Raw genomic sequence first — 18,375 nt, forward strand, 5'->3', positions numbered from 1 at the left:
TTTCAGAGCTGTCTTGTTATGTGGCTACTAATGCCACTCCAGGATCACAGAGCACCTGAAGTGGAGCGTGTCCTACCCTGGTTTATCTCATGTCTGGCATTAATTGGCCGTGGCTCCGTCTGAGACCGTGATCCAGTCAAATCCTGTAGGCCACGCAGGTCTGGGTGGTATTTAGATCAGAAAACTCATCCAAGCAAGAGGAGCATTGGTTTGCCACTAATCCACAGGAGAGCAGTACCTCCACAAGGTTATTTGTAGATTATAAGGCCAAGAAAGGACTATTTGGATCATCTGGTGTCACGTGTATAACACAAGCCATATGACTTCCCTCAATTAATTCCTGTTTGAACCAGAAAACCTCATCCTCTACTGGTCTAAAAATTGCCAGCCATGCAGAAGCCACCACAACCTTTGATATTATTAGATACGGTGTTTTCAGAGAGATTTTCTCTCCAACAAAGGGTCAAAAGGGACATTTATCTCCTGTGATTATTAGATACTTGTTGCTAGGGCAAGAATGTGACTCACAGCACTGAGACCAAGGTTCCCAAACACCAATTTCTTTCACCTGGGTTTTTCTTGTGGCGTTATCTCCATCTGAAATCCTTCATTTTGCCATTTTTCTGTGACTTCTAATGCAAAGAGCAGTTCTTTGTCAGCCACCACAGGGATTTGGTGCACAGAGTAATGATCTACTGATAAATAGTGGTCGCTGAATGCATTTGGTGGAGTCCACCCAAAATCACCAGGAATGCCATTGCTAAAATGATAACCACACCTACAGTTAAGAGGCTTTGATTTGACGTGCATTTTAAGGGTTTTAACAAAATAAAATAAAATAAAATAAAATAAAATAAAATAAAATAAAATAAAATAAAATAAAATAAAATAAAATAATTGCCACTAGTGTAGGTTGTGAAACCATTGCTGCTCGCTGGGATGAAAGGCACCATATGTGAAACATCTTGCTGATTTCTTATCTCCAGAAAAAAATGTTATTAAAGTGCAGAGGGACAGAATGATTTGTTTCTGCTGTAGGGGCAGTGTTTAGAGGATGAGGTTGGGTCCCATTCCCTCACTATGTGCAAACTAAATGAGTGCTGCTGAACTAAAATGTCAGAATTTAAAGGTTTTTTTTTTTAATTACTTTTAAAATGAAAAGGTTTTTTTTTTTTTAATTACTTTTAAAACGAAAAATTTTCATAAAAGGAAAGTTTTCTTAGAAAAGGAATTTTTTTAAAAAAATGCCATAGAGCATGACTTTTTGCAGGCATTCACCCTCAGCTGAATCACACATACATCTCCCTCCTCTAGTGCACAGCCTATGGAGTTGTGAGAGAAATGTTATTTCTCAAACAGTGAAGTGTGCTTCCTAGCTAAGGAGATGGCCGCATCTCCCCTGTGATAATAATATTAAAAGCCTCACAGATCAGCAAAATTCATCCCCTCCTTTCCTTTCCTGGAGGGCAGAGGGAGCAAAATTCCCAGTGAATGTTTGCTGTGGGGACAGTGAGCTGAGGGACAAGAGGACCCTTCCTCCCTCGGGTCCAGAGCATCCAGCACCCAAGGGACCCCATCCTGGGTGAAGTGAGGGACCCCCAGCCATGCTCCCCAGGGACACAGTGCTCCCCTGCTCATAGGATGCTCAGGACACTGCTTGCTTGGAGGAAATGCTGCCCAATCCCCAGTGTGGGTGTCCAACACGAGATCTCCGAGCATCTCGCCCAGAGGATGATCTGACAGGGCTTTCCCAACAAAAATGGTTCCATGTGATTCTCCATCTTCCCTCCCCTGCCCTCCTGCCTCCAGTGCAGGACCCCCAACGAGTTAAAAGTGTAAGAGCTGCTCGGAAAGAGGTCAGCTAATAAATGATATAGAAATCCCAGTCCCAGATTTTCTGTTTCCAACATGCTGCACAACTAACACTGTGACACTTTGGCAAGATGATGGAGAAAAATCCCGTGCCAGCTGACTGATGAGCACCCATCTTTTTTAATTAATTGGGTTGAGAAATGTCTCGTGTCAGTTTGAATGCAGGGGCTCTTTGGGCTGCGTTTTTCTGGATACTTATATAGATACATCTAAGTGCAGATTTGAAAGCCCAGCGTGAGGCCTCATAAATGATAAAAATATGTATATATTAGAATTATACACACACACACACATGCACATATTGGATAAATTGATACTTAAACATATATGTGTGTATATAATGTTCTGTTCTCTGTTCTGAGCGATATTTATAAATAGATTTTATATATATCTATCGCTATTATTCACAGCTCTATGTGCATGTGTATTGCAAAATCTGTTTGGCTTTTATTTCCTGATATGCTTTTTAGTTTTTAGCAGAGTAATATATCTGATTTCTCTTTAAATTAAATGAATTTATTTGTCTGCCTTCCCTTAATGGAATCAGTTTTGATATACTCTTTGTTCATGCTGTTACAGGCTTCAGTCTAAGGGCTCTTTGTATTAACTTTTTAAAGTTACATTACAAAGAGGTTTTAAGATTTCCCAACAGGCTTTTATTTAACCAGGGCTTTTGATCTCAAACCTGCTGGGGCCTAGTGAAATCCTTACCAATTCTCCAGTAACTCCTCACTATTGGAATTTGAAAAGACCCACCTGAAGGATTTAACTCGCTGTATGGCTTCAGCCATCCTTTAGATGCTTCTATTCATGCAGACAGCGAGGGGGTCGAGGGCACCCTTTGTGATCCTCCAAGTAGCCTAAGGTGCCCTTTGCATAAGTTGTACTCCTGAGGAAATAAAAATCAGGAGGACACAAACCTATATACCTTATTTCCTGCTATCTTTACTTAAAGGAGGAGCACAGGGGGTCTGCTTAACATCCTTTGCTACCTAAATACCTTTTGGACATGGGAACTCAATAAAGGAACTTTCATTGCATCCATTACCCTACTGCGGTGCATAGCAAATTAGATTTAAAAGGGTACTTTTTCCCTTACAGCTATTTCTATCATTTTCTTTAAAATTTCAATTTAGTGTCTAGTGACAGAATATTCTGTAATGTACATTAGAACTATATAACACCAATTATGCTAACTGTGAACATTATTTCAAAAGAATTAGTTATATTAAGTTATAGATAAACCGTTGGGAAAAAAAAAGGTCAGGTTAGGGAAAAAAAAAGGAGCTATGTGATAATGTTTTAAAGGAGCAACATGAAGTGAATGCTCTTTTCATTTTTTAATCCTTTCATTTTGCACATAAACCACACTGAATTTTTGCAACTGGCTTGGTCTTGGTTGTTTAGGCAGGGGGGTGGCGTGTCACTGTGTTAGTTTACAGCTACAAATCGTGGTGTAAAACCTACAGCTGGGTCCTGTGGTTGTGGAGAAACATCATTTCCTCCGTTTGGGGGGGAATGGAATTGCAGAAATCCATGAAAAGTCTTTTGGCAGACACTGGTGACCAGTACACAGGAAAACAAAAAAGAAAAAAGGAAAATATGCTGGCAGACCAAGCTTGAAAGAATATAACTAAGCACATTCTTGTCACAGTTTTGGTTTTCTGTTTTCTTTCTTATGATTGTACCACACATGATATGTCTGTTACCTGCATTTTGTGTTAGCTTTCTCAGATTAATTCCTTTTTCTGTTTCAGCGCTGTGTTAAAATAAAACCACTCCAGTGAGTGCAAGAGAATCTAAATGTACCTTATGTTTTCATGACTCTTATTTTCATTTGTCTATTTCCTGTTGGTTTGTGGGTTGGAGGAGTTTTGAGTTTCAAGTTGTGTTTCTGCTCCTTCTTTGTGTGAAGTTGATCTGGATGTGCATTGCACTGGAGATGTCTTTGTGTAGATGAATAAAATAAAAATTCTGCATTTTAATCCTTATTTTTCCCTGCCTTAGAGTTGGTTCAAGACTTTTGCTGGAACCGTGTGTGGTTTGGTTATTTCCATTTGTAGGGATTCCTGGCAAATCATTTGTGTTTGTTTGACGTCCTGTGGGATCAAACTGCCATGAATTTTGAATGTTCTAAAAACTGTGTAGTTTACTTCAGCTAAAACCACCTTCCACTTGAAAACATAAATCAGCGCAGTTGAAATCTAGTCAAGGTCTTTTTTTTTCTTTTTTTTTTAACACTTGGGATTTGCCTCAGCTCCAGCTTGAGCTGAAGCATCTCTGTGCTGGTCCCTTGCATCCAGAAGAAAAGCCGGATGGCATTGCCATGAGCTGAGTGCCAAATTGCCAAGCAGAGGACAGTCCTTTCTGTCCATCACAAGTGATGGGCCCTTGGGCAGACCCTGACATGTGCCCTGACAAGGATTGCACCTTTTGCAGGCTCACTTTGGGTGGGTTTTCCTGATTTGGGGCCTTCTCACCCTGGTCTAGAGTTCAGTGACTTCACAAAACCCATCAGGCTCCAAGTCAATGAGGGAATCACAGAATCATTTAGGTCGGAAAAGACCTCCAAGATCACCGAGTCCAATTTAGACTTTTGTTCAGGACTCTTTTAACTTTCAGCTGCAGCTCCAAGTGGAGTTACAGTAGGAGCTTTCACTTTTTCTCCAGCAGTGAAGTGAAATTGGAAGCAGATGTGAACGCTGGCATTGTCTCTGGGGGACAGATGATGTTATTTCACCAGCTTGACATCTGTTGAGACTTGATTAAACCCAAAGCGTGCTGGGCTGGTCCTGTTCTCTAGATCCTCTGAAAAGGGATTTGTCCCACCAAGTGTATTTGAGGATTCAAGCCTCCCTTACAAATGTGGAAGCCTCTGAGCTGGGGCTTCAAGTTGGGCTTTTTTTATGTTCAGAAGATGCAAACCACAGTGGAAAGGTTTATATCTTTGTGAGACTTTAATATGAGTCCGTCTTTATAGAATAGTGGGAAAGAAAGGCAAATTGAGAGGGGAAGAAGGAGCAAGGCCTGGTGATAATTTTGGATGGATGTCTGTGTGTGCCCACAGGAAGATGCCCTGATCCAAGACTTTTATTCTTAAAAACTTCCTGACAGCTTTGCTGGGCAATGCCATCCTTGCCCACCCCAAAAAGAGGGAAGCTGTGTTCCTCAAGCACATCTTTTCCACCGTGCTGTACCCATCCCTGTGTGTCTTGGAGGGGTATAGAAAGCCCTAATTTCCATGTGGATGGTGAGGGATGCCTTTGTGGAGGAAGCAGCCCCGGATGCTGCCTGGATGCCTGAATAGCCCCCAAGAAACCAAAGCATCCCAAGTTTTGTTCCACCAGCTCCCCCTGTGACCTTTGGTAAGCAACTTAACCTGTTGTCCTCAGGATCCCCAGTAAAATGGGAGACCTTAATACTTATCTGGTGGGATAACAGTGCTTAATACTTACCTAATTGGATGACAATACTTACCTACCTACCTCACAGGGGTGTTGTGAGGATTAATTAGCTAATGTTTGTAAAGTGCTTTGGAGATGGAAAGCGGTATATAGCAGTGCTAAGCACTGTGTCAGCACCCAGACCTTAAAATGGCTAAGGCTGCAATAAGAGTTTTTACATGTTTTTAAATAAGCCAATTCTGCAAGGCATCCGGATGCTGGGATTATTTTTAGGCAGAGATTTCTAAGAAAGTTGGGAAACAGAAGGGTATAACTATATGACCTGGAACCTTTTGTTGTTTCTTTTAGTTGACCAGCTAAACAATCTTAGGTGTTGTTTGATGAATTGTAAAAACTGCTTGTTGGAGTTTAAGACATATCAGTGTTTACTCTTGCTGATCAAACAATATTCATTGAAATAAATGTCTTTGCTACAATTTGGACAAACAAATATACTAAATGAGCCACAGGAAGTATTTATTCCTTTGTTGTTTTTTTCTATGAGCAGCTTTTTTATCAGTGTAATTCTGCTCTTGTTCCCATTAGGGTAACTGAAAGGTAACACCACTGCAGTAAATGGAATTACACCAGATACAAAAGCATTATGTGAGAGCAAAATTATATTTATATGTGGTCTGAAATGCAACTTGATTCTTGGTTTTAAAGAAAAATCAAACCAAACATTCCTAGAAATATGTATAAATGCAACTTTAACAGAAATTGTCAAGCTCTTTGTTGAATCCTGCTTGTTTCATGGCAACTCCTAAACAGATTTTGCAAAAGGAAGGTCTGGTATAGCATAGACCATATTTTCCCTTTTGCGGGAGGAAACTTTGCAAGATTTTTGCTTTTAAATATTTTATTTGGTTCCTAATGTGGGCTCTCGGTCCAAGAAAGCAACTTTATAGTTATCAAAGCACCCATTTGTATATTTTTTTTGTTAGAGCATTTCTTCAGATCTTTTCCTCCCAAGTGTTAAAGAGCATTCCCACAAATTCCTAAAATCTGTTAAAATACAGAACAGAGTGCTCACATTGGTATGTTGTATGTCCCTGGTAAAGAGGCTGTGCATTTTTATCCTGGGTATGCAGAAGAAATTGGATCTGCTGCTGGGCTAAGCACCAGGATTTGGTTGGCTCTAGGACCAATTCTTACATTTCTGCATCGTGCAAATGTAGGAATTGATAACACTTGAAATAAAGCCTACCCCAAAGCCTTTCGTGTGGATATCAGGTTATTTGAAAATGTAATGGAGACCATTCACCATAACCAAGGGTGAGTGAAGGAAAATGGCACCACAGGGCTCAGAGCAGCCAAGAGGAAAGCTCAGCCCAACCCCGAGAGCATTATTGGTGTCCCAGCTGCCAGAACAACCAAGGAGAATTTGGGGGAAGCGGGCCAGGAAGCCAGGTGTGGTTGTTGGGAAGGATGTCTCCCAGATTAACTGGTGTTTGGCCCTTCAGCTGCCATGAGAGCCCTCAGGTGCTGAATCCAGCTTTGGCGCACAGGAGAAGGTGAAGGGAAGGATGACTGACACTGTCACTGTCAAGTTCCTCAAGCCTGTGCTTATATAATGCATGCATGTGAATGTAATAGCTGTGGAGCACTCTGCACTTGGTGTTCCTGAGGAGGAGACGAGGAGACTTTGTGTTTGGGGGGAATCATTTGTATCCAGGCAGCCAAATTTGCAGACTTGGAAGCTGGGAAATTTGGTTGAAGAACAATACTTTGCTAACCCCTCAGTGCCCATCATTAGCATTTCCCAGAACAGGAACTCTTGCCAAAATGGAGAGGATTGCCGTAGCCAGTGCCTGGAGCTAAGAGGGTGAAATGCAGACAGGGAGGGAAAAGGTGGGGAAAGAGGGGGTTGCAATGAGGCATCAAACAATGGAAAAAAAAGTAAAAATCTGAAATTCTATCTCTGCTCCCAGTGACTTTGGGCAAACCATATAAGCATGATGTAAAATGGGATAAAAGACCATTTCTACTGCACTTTGGGAGTGATTAGAGACAGTGCAGTGCCCAGGTGCCACCATGATGGAGACAGACACAGACAGGCAGAGCAGCTCCCAGTGGGCTTCGCTCTGCATCATGTGCTGGGAGAGCACTTCTGCAATCTCTTTAGCCTCAGGAGACCTAAAGATGTAGCAGTGGATGGTTTTGTGTATCTGGATTTAATATTCTCTCAACTCCATCTGATGGTGTAATGCATATTTCCAGCATATTCACCAGTCTGGCAGCACTCCTTTGGAAAAGAGATGTTCTGGGGGGAAAGCACAGCCCAAAGTCCTCCTTCCTGAGCAGACTGTGCTTGCTGCACCAGCAATGAGTGATGAGTAAATCAGCCAGTAACACCTGAAATTGCTTCAGTGAAGTCTACCAGAACTTGTATTCCAAAGGTTACTTTCCTACTCTAATAACTGCTTAATAAATAACAATTTCTGTTAAAAAGAAAAAAGAAAAAGTAGTGGTCATACAAATAAGGCAGTGCTACTGAACAGGAGAGCCCCAAGGGGACACGTGATACCTGATCACTGAGGCTGCCTCTGGCAAAGAATCACAGAATCATAAAATCATAGAAAGGTTTGAGTTGGAAGGGAACTTAGAGATCATCTGGTTCCAGCCACATCTGGGCTGTGATTCTTTCTATATTTAAAAAGCTCAGTGGTCCCTTCCTCACCTTTGTCCAAGGATTTCTGCTCTTCCCTGGGAGCAGCGCTGATGTTCCATGGTGCATGACCACCCTGGGGAGCCAAACTGGCCAAACTCCAGCCAAACCTGGAAATTGTATCTCCAAATGGCCCCTGGAGGTGTTAGCTCCAGCCTAGAGAAAGGATGTAGGGTGTGGGATAAGGAATATTGGGAAAGGTGGAGGCATAGCAGCCTCAGAGAGGTCTGGATAAGACATCAAGAAAACACCCAAAGAAAATACCTTACTGCTTTTAATCATTGCTGGTGCTGTAGGTGGTCAGATACAAAAGATTAAAAAAGAGGACAAGAAAGGGCTGTCTCAAATTAAGCATTTATTTAGAGATGGCCTAAATTGAGCAAAGGACAGGATGTGCAGGACGCTGAAGTCTGTGGCAGACCGGAACCCTCTTGTTTCTGCCTCAGCCTCATCTTCATCACTGCAATGAAAAGTATTTGTGCTCTGCTCAGCGTGTGTGGATTTCTGCAGCCCTCAATGGGATTGCAAGGAGAATCAAAGTGAAGAGTCCTCTTTAGGTCCTCAAGAAATAGAGCTTTCTGCTGGTTAACCATTACTTTGCATTTTCCCTTCCTTACAAAACGACTGAGGTTAAACATTAAGCGCCTGCAGTGAAGGACACCTGTATTTGCTGGTCCCATTATGCAGCTCTACTGAAAAGGCTTTACAGCTGTCTAAATTAGCATAATTAAATCCACATCAATTAAAAAACCTCCATCATCTCTTTCCCCTTCAGATGCAGATAGTCGCATTTGTCTAAGGTGCTAAGTGACAAAGGAACTTTTTAACAGTGGAAGCCTGAGCTGAAAGGAAGAGTAATACGGGTTGTATATTGGCCCAAGGTTCACCTTAACACCAGTGGAAGTGATTAGTGGGTGCTGCTCTGCCTAAAGAGGTAGAGCTGCCTTTTGCATGACAGTGATGCCAGGACCCAGAGCCAGGCATTAGAGATGTGCATTTTACAACAGGCTTGGCTTCTATTGCTCCTTTATACCCCATTAATGGGGGGAAACAAAGCCTGGCATGATTTGGCCAATTTCCCCCACCCTACTTTCTTCTTTTTTTTATTTTTTTTTTCGGTTGGTTGTTTTGTTTTAGGGTTTTGTGTTGTTGTGTGTGGGGAAGCCCCAGTGACCCCAGGATAGCAGCAAAGGCTGCGCTGTGTGATGCGAGCGAAGAGAATTCCTCCAGATGAAAACTGACATGGGGTTCAGGGGTTAATTTCTGGAACAGGCGCATTTGCATACAAATGAAAAATGATGGAATTTCTGTTCTCCTAAATTTTCAATGTCATCAGCATCAAACAGCAGTCAGTGCTCCCTTGCTGTTTGAAGAATATTCATTACTTCAGAAGAAGGGGCACCTTGTTTGGTATTAATCTCCTCTTCAGGTCAATGACTTAATTTGCTAAACTCCATCTGAAGTGCCACTCACTTTTAGATTTCTCTGCTATTCTTTGTTATTTTTCATAACATGTTCTTAATACTTTTTTTATTTGTAATGGGATATGCGTCCCCAGCAAATGCGAGCAGGAGGAAGGACTGCCTTTATTTATTTATTTAATTTCACCCAGAGAACTCAGCACCCCTCTGTATCATTTGTAACACGTTTTGGTGTCTGCTTGCCTTAAAATTCATGGGGGTTTTAGCAGAAAGAAAATAACTTTGTGGACTCAGATGGGAAAACAAACATTTTTTCGTTCAAAACTGACACTTAAATGGACATCTGGTGCCTTGTGCAGCAAGGTTATGGGGTGTCATGCCTCTAACAAAAGGTAACAAGCGGCTAAGTGATTAATCCCCCAAAGAAAATCACAATATTCTTTTAGTTCCTGCCTCTGGAAATTCTCATCTGAAACCGCAGTGTCTGAAGACGCACTCGAGGAAACTTTTGTGCTAGCTCTGATTTCCCCATTGTCCTCCCCGTGTCTGCCAGGGGCCTGAGGAAGGATCCCATTTCCCTCCATTTCTGCCCTTCATGGTTATAATTCTTGTCCCTGAATAGGATTATTCAGGGGATCTTTAGATCTTGGGGGTCTCTCTGGGGAGTTGGCCCAGGGCTCTCAGGTGCCCATTCCCACCCTGTGCCCTGAGTGCTCCTGGCTGAGGGTCCCAGGGGAGGGTGGATGTCCCTGTGGGATGTGCAAGGGCTTAAACTCATGTGCAAGGGCTTAAAATACCCCTCAAAGTCGGGATTTGCCCCATAACCCTTTGTTTTCATATGTCCGGGGCTTTCTGAACTTTCCAGTCAGGCTTATTCTTGATTCGGAAAATAATGGGGGTTTTTGTTTGTTTGTTTTTTAATTATTAATCAGATCTGAGTTTTTTGGCATGAGCACTTATGGAAATGAAGCAATTGCACTGTCTGTTCTTCTGTCTGTCGCCCCTACTAACTTTTGAACCTCTTTGCCAATATCTCTCCAGTTTGTTAACAGGCTACAGAGCTCAAAGGTGTGAAGTGCTTTCCAGTTTTATTTTTTTTCCTTTCATATCTAACACTGAAATGGTAGCATTTACTGTTGGAAATAGTGCGGACAGCTAAGCTTTTTTCTTTTTTTTTTTTTCTTTTTTTTTTTTTTTTGGTGAATTGCAAAGGGGAAAAGAGGTGATCTGAGGATTAATTCCCTGTGTGTCTCTATGAAGGCTGTTAGCAATTAACCAACTTGCTCCGGATGCCTCCAAGTCCAGCTGGGTGAGGTTCAAGATCCTTGGCAAAAAAACATATCAAACACCAAACTATGTACGCATAGTATATACAAACAACTTGCATGCAATTGCCTCTTGCTGCCTTCTCTTCATGTAACCGTACTTTAAACTGAGAATTTTGTGGTTTTTCCATATTTATGGAGCGTGTCACTCAGTGGGGCTGTAGTCCTGAGCAGGACCTTGAGCACTGGAAAAATAAAAATAAACAGGGGCTGATGGGGGGGAGTTGCATTCCTACCTGGAGCATTAAGTTAAGAGTGTCTAAGGGCCTTGATCCTCAGCCCCAGCCAAGCTGGATTTAGCATAGGTCATATTAAGGTGGGGCAAAGGGGGCTTTGTGTCATTTTTAGATCCCCTTATCCCAGGCTGTGGAGCCCTGGTGTGATGGATGTGCTGGGAGGTTGGGATGGCAGAAGGGCTGGTGCAGCTGGCCCAGCGCCATCCAGAGATCCTCTCCATCCACCAAGGGCAGCTCGGGGGTGATGGGATAAGCCAGATTTGCAAAGGCAGCTGCTCTGGGAGCCCGGATCTGCCTCGTTATCCACAGAGAATGTCCTCGGCACACAAAACTTTCTCTGTGGGAAGGCTGGGGTGTGGGAATGGAGCCCGCGCTGACACGGCTGTGATGAGCGGGGAGATGCTCCCCTCCAGTGCAGCTTGTTGCTGTCGGAAGAGCAAGTCAAGGAATTGTCAGATAAAGCCGAGAGAATCGGTGAAAATCAGCGACATCCAAAATTCAGGGCCAAAGACTTACAACTGCCCCTGTCTTGTGCTGTGAAATCCTTCTGCCAGGGGGGCTGGATTCCTCCCGATTCCCTTACGTGACAAAACACAGGCAGAAAAGTGACTCTCACGAATGCCTTTGTGGTGGAAGGCTCAGGATTCTATCTGAGGAGCTGATTCTCAGTCACATCTGTCTGTCTTGTTGTATGAATATTGATAATGAAGTCAGAAAGAGAGACTTGTCATCCCAAGTGCAGCAGACTCTGGCACTTGCCTGCTCGGGAGGAGGCGGCTCGGCTGCTCCGCTGCTGTCGGTGATGTCGGTTTGTTGAAATAATATGTCTCTGCCAGCTGAGAATCTGGCCTTGAAATGAGAAAAGTTGAGATTCCCATTGTTGAATTAGTTTGGCCACATTAAAAATACGTTGCTCTAGAAATGTGTATATGAATATGCTAATGTTTATTTTGCTAAATGTGCTTGCCAGGATGTGCCATGTGGCTGAGTTAGTGTTACTTTAAGAATCCTAATTTTTTGCCTTTTCAGACTTTGGATCTTTTAAACTTGTAAACACAGCATTTTGTTGGCAAAAGCCTCTGTGATTTTATGCATACAGCTGACTTTTATCTTCACTTTTTACATCACCTTAATACTGAGAGAGAGAAAGCACTCATCTGTTTATGATAAGTTTATCAGAAATACTCCAAAGTTTTCCATGACTAAGATATTATATTGTTACAGTGGCTTGCTACAGGGTAATTTCTAGACAACAAACAGAATATTTCAAAGCCCAGATGTCCTGTTTAGACAAGGGGGTTTATATTGATTAGGATCTGCTTTCACCTAACATCGTGTAGTAAATATCACAAAGACGTAATTAGAAAATTTGGTACAATATTTAGTCCTAGTCCCTGTGTGCCAGAATTGTTTGACTACTGAGAAACTGGAGCTTGTTTGCATCCCAGTGTGTTGTGAAATGCAAACTTCAAAGAAAATATTATATCTCCCAACTCCAGCTCGTGAGAGTCTTGGAAGTATAATACAGAAAGGCTTAACAATCCCTGCTGAGGAAAGGGCAATTTGACACTGAAACTACTGTTAAAGCACCGTTGACACTCTGGTGGGCAAAAAGTGCTTATTAGAGGAGTCTAGTTACAGTCTCAGGAGCCAGGCAGAGAAAACGCACCCGAGTCATTGTGAAAATTGGCAAGTTGCACCAAATAGATGTGTTTTGTGTATGTGTCTGTGCTATTTTTTTTCTCCCCCTCCTTAACTACACGTATCTCCATGTTTGCTTCGTAGGCTTTCCATAAGATTGGGGCCCTTGCGGTATTCAAATAAAATATTTAGATTTGCAAAACTTCTGGAAGCCAGATTTTAAGGGAAAAAAGAAGTTTTTTGTCAGATTGTCAATGTCTGAATTTCATCACAATCTGTTCAGCTGTTTGTTGCAGGCAGGCGTAAAACATAGTGGGTAAGTGTGTGTTTGTACTTCTTATACATATTGAAAGAGGGCTGCCTAATCCCCTTGATGAGGAAAGCTCTGTAAATTATATACATCTGCAGGCGCTGTGCATGGGTAGTACAGAAGCAGAGAGGCAGATCAGCAGTTTGAGGGAGCAAATAAGAGTTCTCTCACAAAGTCAGCGATCGGGAACCTTAGAGCAGCCCAGCCTCCTGGTGATGTCATTTACTTGTGGGTTTGTTTGGGGTTTTTTTTGAATGACCCGAATGTTTTGCCTTAAAAACTTTGCCTTCTACGCACCCAGGATTTCTGGCAAGAGAAAAAAAATATTTTCTGATGACAGCTCTGAATATATTCTCTTTAATTGTCACTTATGTCTCTGTCCCATCCTCTGCACCATGCTAAAAATAGTAATTCGGGTTGATGGTTTCAACACCATCTAATGTATGTATATTATTGCATACAAAACCGACATAAAAATGTCAGGAATGAGACCTAAGCCAGGAGTAAAATTAAAAATCACAAACATGAGAGAAGACCCAAATAATGAGGGTGTTGCAGGGAAATGTTGTATTGATGTCTCTGTGTAAATACATGCAGGCAGAGCACTAAAAATCCCACCACCTTCCATGCATAGAGGATTCCTAGAATAATATTTGCCTATTTTTTTTGTAAATATGTAGGTAGTGTTTATGTTTATCCTCAGCCTTCCCCTGCTTCCTTCAAGAGGGTGATTTGCTAATCATGCTACAACACTTGTAAGGTAAGTGCAGGACAGATTTTCCTGTCCATTTTGCAGAGGATAAATTTGTCCAAATCGTACAGCAAGTGTCTGGCAGAAGTGAGACTAGACACCAAGGATAAAATCCCTTTGATTTCACTGAGGCAAGGATTGTATTCCAGGAGTTTTGTCTCCACTTCTCCACTCTGTCTCCTATGCCCTGTGTGTTCTGGGCTTTTGTTGCTACTTGATCCAAGCCTTGGCTCATTGGGTTAAAGGAAAGTCTGACAAAGATGCAGCAATGGTAGTGTTAATGTGACACTGTAGTTACAGTTTTGTCAGCATTTCCATTATAAACTTCTGTTTGCCGCAATTATAAATCAGCCATGAAAAAAAAAAAAAGGAAAGAAAAGAAATCACTGTGAAGTAAAACTTGGCATGCCAGAGTCCAGGAGGGAATTTTGAGCTTTTGGAAATAAAGGCTTCTGATTACCATGGACAGGCATGACATGATGTGCAAATATACGCTCCACATTGCACTGGAAAAAAGTCAGAACAAGTGTCACCACTTTGTCATGGCCAAGAGTGTGAGGAAAGAGGGTCTTCCTGACTTTTGGAAATGCGAGAAATATTTTATTATTATCAGAAAAATCCTATTAATGCCCTTAACTACTCCTTAATTTTTCCTGTTTACTTTGCATCATCCCATGCCAGGGAAAGAGGATGGCTGGCTTTGGGGTGTGCTGAGATCAGGCACTCAGCTGGTGCTGATCAGCACAGCTCCACCCAAGTCCGGTGAAGTGAGGCTGGCTCACACCAGCGGGCAGTCTGGCTCCATATCACCTTTCCACAGCAGGCTGAGGCATTTGCTACCCATTTGGAGCCCTAGTTAGTGTTTGTTTAACTTTGGAAGTCCTTTCTGCCGTACTGATTGAATTCCAGTGGCGGGATAGGCATAAGTTGACTTGAAAGTGTTTTTGCTGAGGAGGTAGTTGTTTATTTGGAAGTTGCATTGTGCTGATATTTACTGTGTTGTATCCCAGGCTTTTTCCTGCTGCACAGCAGAGCTCTGGAGCAGGTGCTGCTCAGCCAGTTTACAACTGCCAGGCCCGTCCAAGAGGCTGCAGCCACCATCTACCCTGCACCCAAACGGTGATTTTGCAGGATGGAGCTGAGTCACTGCCCATTCTGGGTCAGAGCTCTGGGCTGAGCTCCCTCCTGCACCATCACCACTCGTGAGTCACGCGAAAGACGAGCTGCTGGCTCATGGGAGCTGCATTCCCCAGCAGCCGGGCTGGAACCCGAGTCCGTCCTTCTGGATTCAGCTTGGAAATAACGACAGAGCCTCAGCAGCTTTGGCTCTCGGTGGTGCTGCTAATAACTGAGGGCTAAATGTGGAGCAGCTCTGCAGGAGTGTCCCAGAGTCAGGTTACGGGGAGCAGACACCAAAACAAAGGTGTGGCAAACTCGGGGCAACTCGCTGAATGGCGCGCCGGGGTTGGGCGTAGGGAGGAGAAGCAGCAAAACTCCTTGCTGGGGTTTTTTTAGATGTGACATTTCAGTGATGTACCAACAGAGGAAATTTTGCTTGCAGAATCCTGTGAGCAAAACACTTCTGAGAATGTATGTATACAATTGTTTAAAAAAACACAGGGTTACTGACACAGATGCCAATTTGGTAGGGCATATGGAACATTTACACTTGCCTTTTTCATTCTTTCTTGCTACAGCTGGTACTGATTTAGTATGTGAAATTTTACTAGCAGGAGTGCTAATCAAGACAGAGATTTCTGTGAGGATTTAGTCATTTATGTGGAGGAAAACTATGGGTATCATTAAAAAGTACAAGATCATCTATGAGAGGAACATTATCATTAGCAACCTAATTTTTAAAGCAAACAGAGGGGAAAAACCTACTGTATATCCTCAACAGCAGTGGCAGCAGCAGCAAATGATGTTCTTGTAATATTCAGTCATGTCACCTCTCTCTAAGTTTGAGCAAAGAGAATTTGAAATTCACTTGAAAAAAAAAGGCAATAGATGCTCCAAGTGCTTTTTCAGCCAGTGTGATAGCCTGTTCTGCTACATCAAATGGATATGGCTGGGAATGGGATTAAATCCAAAAGCCACATTCAGATCCTGGATCTGTGTTTGAATCTGAGGCCTCCATTCAAACCTAACTCTGTGATGGGGCTGCCTTTCACCATCTTGGCATTTGAGAAAGGGCCAACAGTATCCCACATCTAAAATCCAGAGTTTGTAAAAGTTCCCTTCCTTTTTTCAGGATTGCAATCCAGGCATGGAATGGAGACATTCAGATATTAAATACCATTTCTGACAGAACAAGAAATACCATATTCCATCAAGAAGGCAACGAGTGTGTGTTGCTTGTCCAAAGAGGTGATTTTTGCGTTACATACGGTGTAAAAAATTATGCCTGGGTTTAACTGCTGCTTCCTGCCAAGATTATTCCAGCACACACAGCAAGAGAATAACTGCTGTAAGTGTGCTGTACAGGTGGCCCAGTGATCGGGGAGACCTGAGCAGTAAAAGCCGACATCTGCGGCCGGAGGTGCCTGCATGCAATGGAGCCGTGTGATGCTCCCCATGGTGGGCAGCCAGCTGCCCCTCTCACGGCTCTGCCCTCATGGAGAGATGTGAGAGCAGCTCTGGAGTGCTCCCCCTGCCCTTTCCCTGCTGCTTTCCCTGCTAGTTTGTGAGGGAAGACAATGCGAGGATGCTGGGGTGATGCCCCCGGGTGATGGCGTTCAGAAATGTCTCGAAGTTTGCCAGTCCATATGCACAGTAAATAAATACCTGCCTGAAACTGCACAGGAATGCATCCCAGCTTCTCAGGGATTGGCTTCATGTTGAACTTTCTGAATTCATCTCAGCTTCTCAGGGACTGGCTTCATGTTGAACCTTCTGAATATCTTTGCAAGCTGCTCCGCTTTGCCATGACAGGCACTCTTTCCTGAGGCAAGATGACACTGAGGAGGGTTTGGAGAAGAAAAACAATGCCCCTTCATTTTGCCTCAAGAGAAGCATCCCAAATGCCTCTCTCGTTGGGGAAGGCAGTAAATTTTAGGCAGACTCCCAGATATCACTGGATTCAGTAGCTTTACTGCAGTGCAGATGGGAGAGATCTCCTTTGACCCCTACAGGTAATGGCTTTCTTGTGGTAACTTCACAAATGCTGCAAGGTTATCTCATGTATTTTGGGATCTACCAGGGCTTAAACTCTTGAAAGAGCCCTGCTAAGTTGGAATTAAATCCCTTTTTTCACTTTCATAACAGCACATTTTATTTAGTTATGACTAAATATTTCCTAACATTACTATTTTCCAGTATCCCACCTTTTTAATCACTAGCAGAAAAGCTGAAGACTTATTGTAGAGCTGAAAAGAACTACATGACTCCTGGATACAACAATGACAATTTTCACTTAAAAGGCTTTTTTTCCCAAAATACATATACCACTAAACGTGGTATCTCTGGGGAGTAGGGAAATGGCCATCAGGCTAATTAGCTCAAGGCAAGCAAAACCATAGGGGAAAAGGAAAAACAGCATTTATGTTGGCTTGAGCATGGCTGCTTACACTGAAACTGCTTGGATGTCTGTGAAAGCCATGCAGAGGTGCTTCTGGCTTTGTGGGCTGTGGCAGTGGGTCAGCTTCTTGTCTGATGGCATCAGGGCATCCCAGACCTGATGCTGTCAGCATGGGATCTCCCTTCTCCAAAAACCTCAAGCATTTGACTTGTGTTGTTACAGCTGTCCAAACTTCCTAGCATAGCAAGGTGAAAGAATCTAATATTGGGTCAGAGCAGGAATATCACAGGATTTGCCTCTGCCTCCCAGAAAGAAAATGAAGTGAGTCATGATGGAGATTTCACTGTTGCCATCAATAAGAACAGTTACATCACCAAAAATGCGCAGTGCAGCGAGCTGAAGTCTTAGACAGTTTGTGATGTTTAAACATCTTAAGCACTGTTGAGCGTTTTCTCTACATTTCTTGATATGGCACTGTGGTTTTATTTAAGCAATCCCGAAAATCGTGGCCAGCTGCACCATCTGCCAGAGATGATGCAGGATGGGTGCCTCCAGCATGTCAGCGCTCAGATGTCATTTAAAAGGGAAATGCTTTCTGTACTGGGAAGAGGGCAGAGACAAAGAGCCTGGGCAGGCAGCAGCCTGTGCTAAGTGGAAAGAAGAATTGATACCTTTTCTAAGGCCTGACCCGAACATCTGAGTTCCTTCCCTTGGGGTTTCTCACGTCCAAATGTTCTTTTTTTTTTAAGTGTGTGTGTGTATGTCTGTCTTTTTTTTTTTTTTTTTTTCTCTTGGCACTGACAGATCCAAAAATGTTCTGAGAGATAAAGACCCCTCTGATGTTGAACAGGTGGCTTGTCCAGGTCAGCGAGCACGACGGTGGCTGTGAGAGCAGAGCGTGTGGCGGTCCCACCTCGGCGCAGGGGCGCGGTGGGGATGCGGTTGGCATTTAAAGGTCAGTCCCTGGCAGGTCCCCAGCACGTTCCCAGCAGCAGGTGACCTCCGTGACTGCTCTCCCATCTCACACATCCGCCTCATCGAGGAGCCAGGCTGCACCTTTATGGAACTGTTTGCAGAAGAACGAGGCGTGATCACAACTAAGCTGAAGGGTGTCATATTCACTTTGCCACCGACATGAGGACCAGTGGTTGAATATTCGATTACATGTCAGTCACAGCACATTAGGCAATC

The 18,375-nt window shown here is 43.1% G+C and overlaps 1 protein-coding gene across 2 annotated transcripts in view; it reads left to right on the forward strand.

Moving 5' to 3' along the window:
* The window catches only part of GTDC1 (glycosyltransferase like domain containing 1), a 274,478-nt gene that overhangs the window by 178,943 nt on the left and 77,160 nt on the right, over positions 1–18,375 (forward strand). Inside the window, exons 11-12 of one of the 2 annotated variants that reach the window (XR_012581891.1) lie at positions 8,759–8,917; positions 10,617–14,050. The exons of the other annotated variant lie outside the window; for it this stretch is intronic. The gene's annotated coding sequence lies outside the window, so the exon portion shown is untranslated. Of the gene's footprint in view, positions 1–8,758; positions 8,918–10,616; positions 14,051–18,375 lie in introns of those variants that run through there. 2 annotated transcript variants of the gene reach the window in all.

Source organism: Zonotrichia albicollis, chromosome 10 (assembly GCF_047830755.1).
Source record: "Zonotrichia albicollis isolate bZonAlb1 chromosome 10, bZonAlb1.hap1, whole genome shotgun sequence".
In the NCBI taxonomy this organism is placed as follows: Eukaryota; Metazoa; Chordata; class Aves; order Passeriformes; family Passerellidae; genus Zonotrichia; species Zonotrichia albicollis.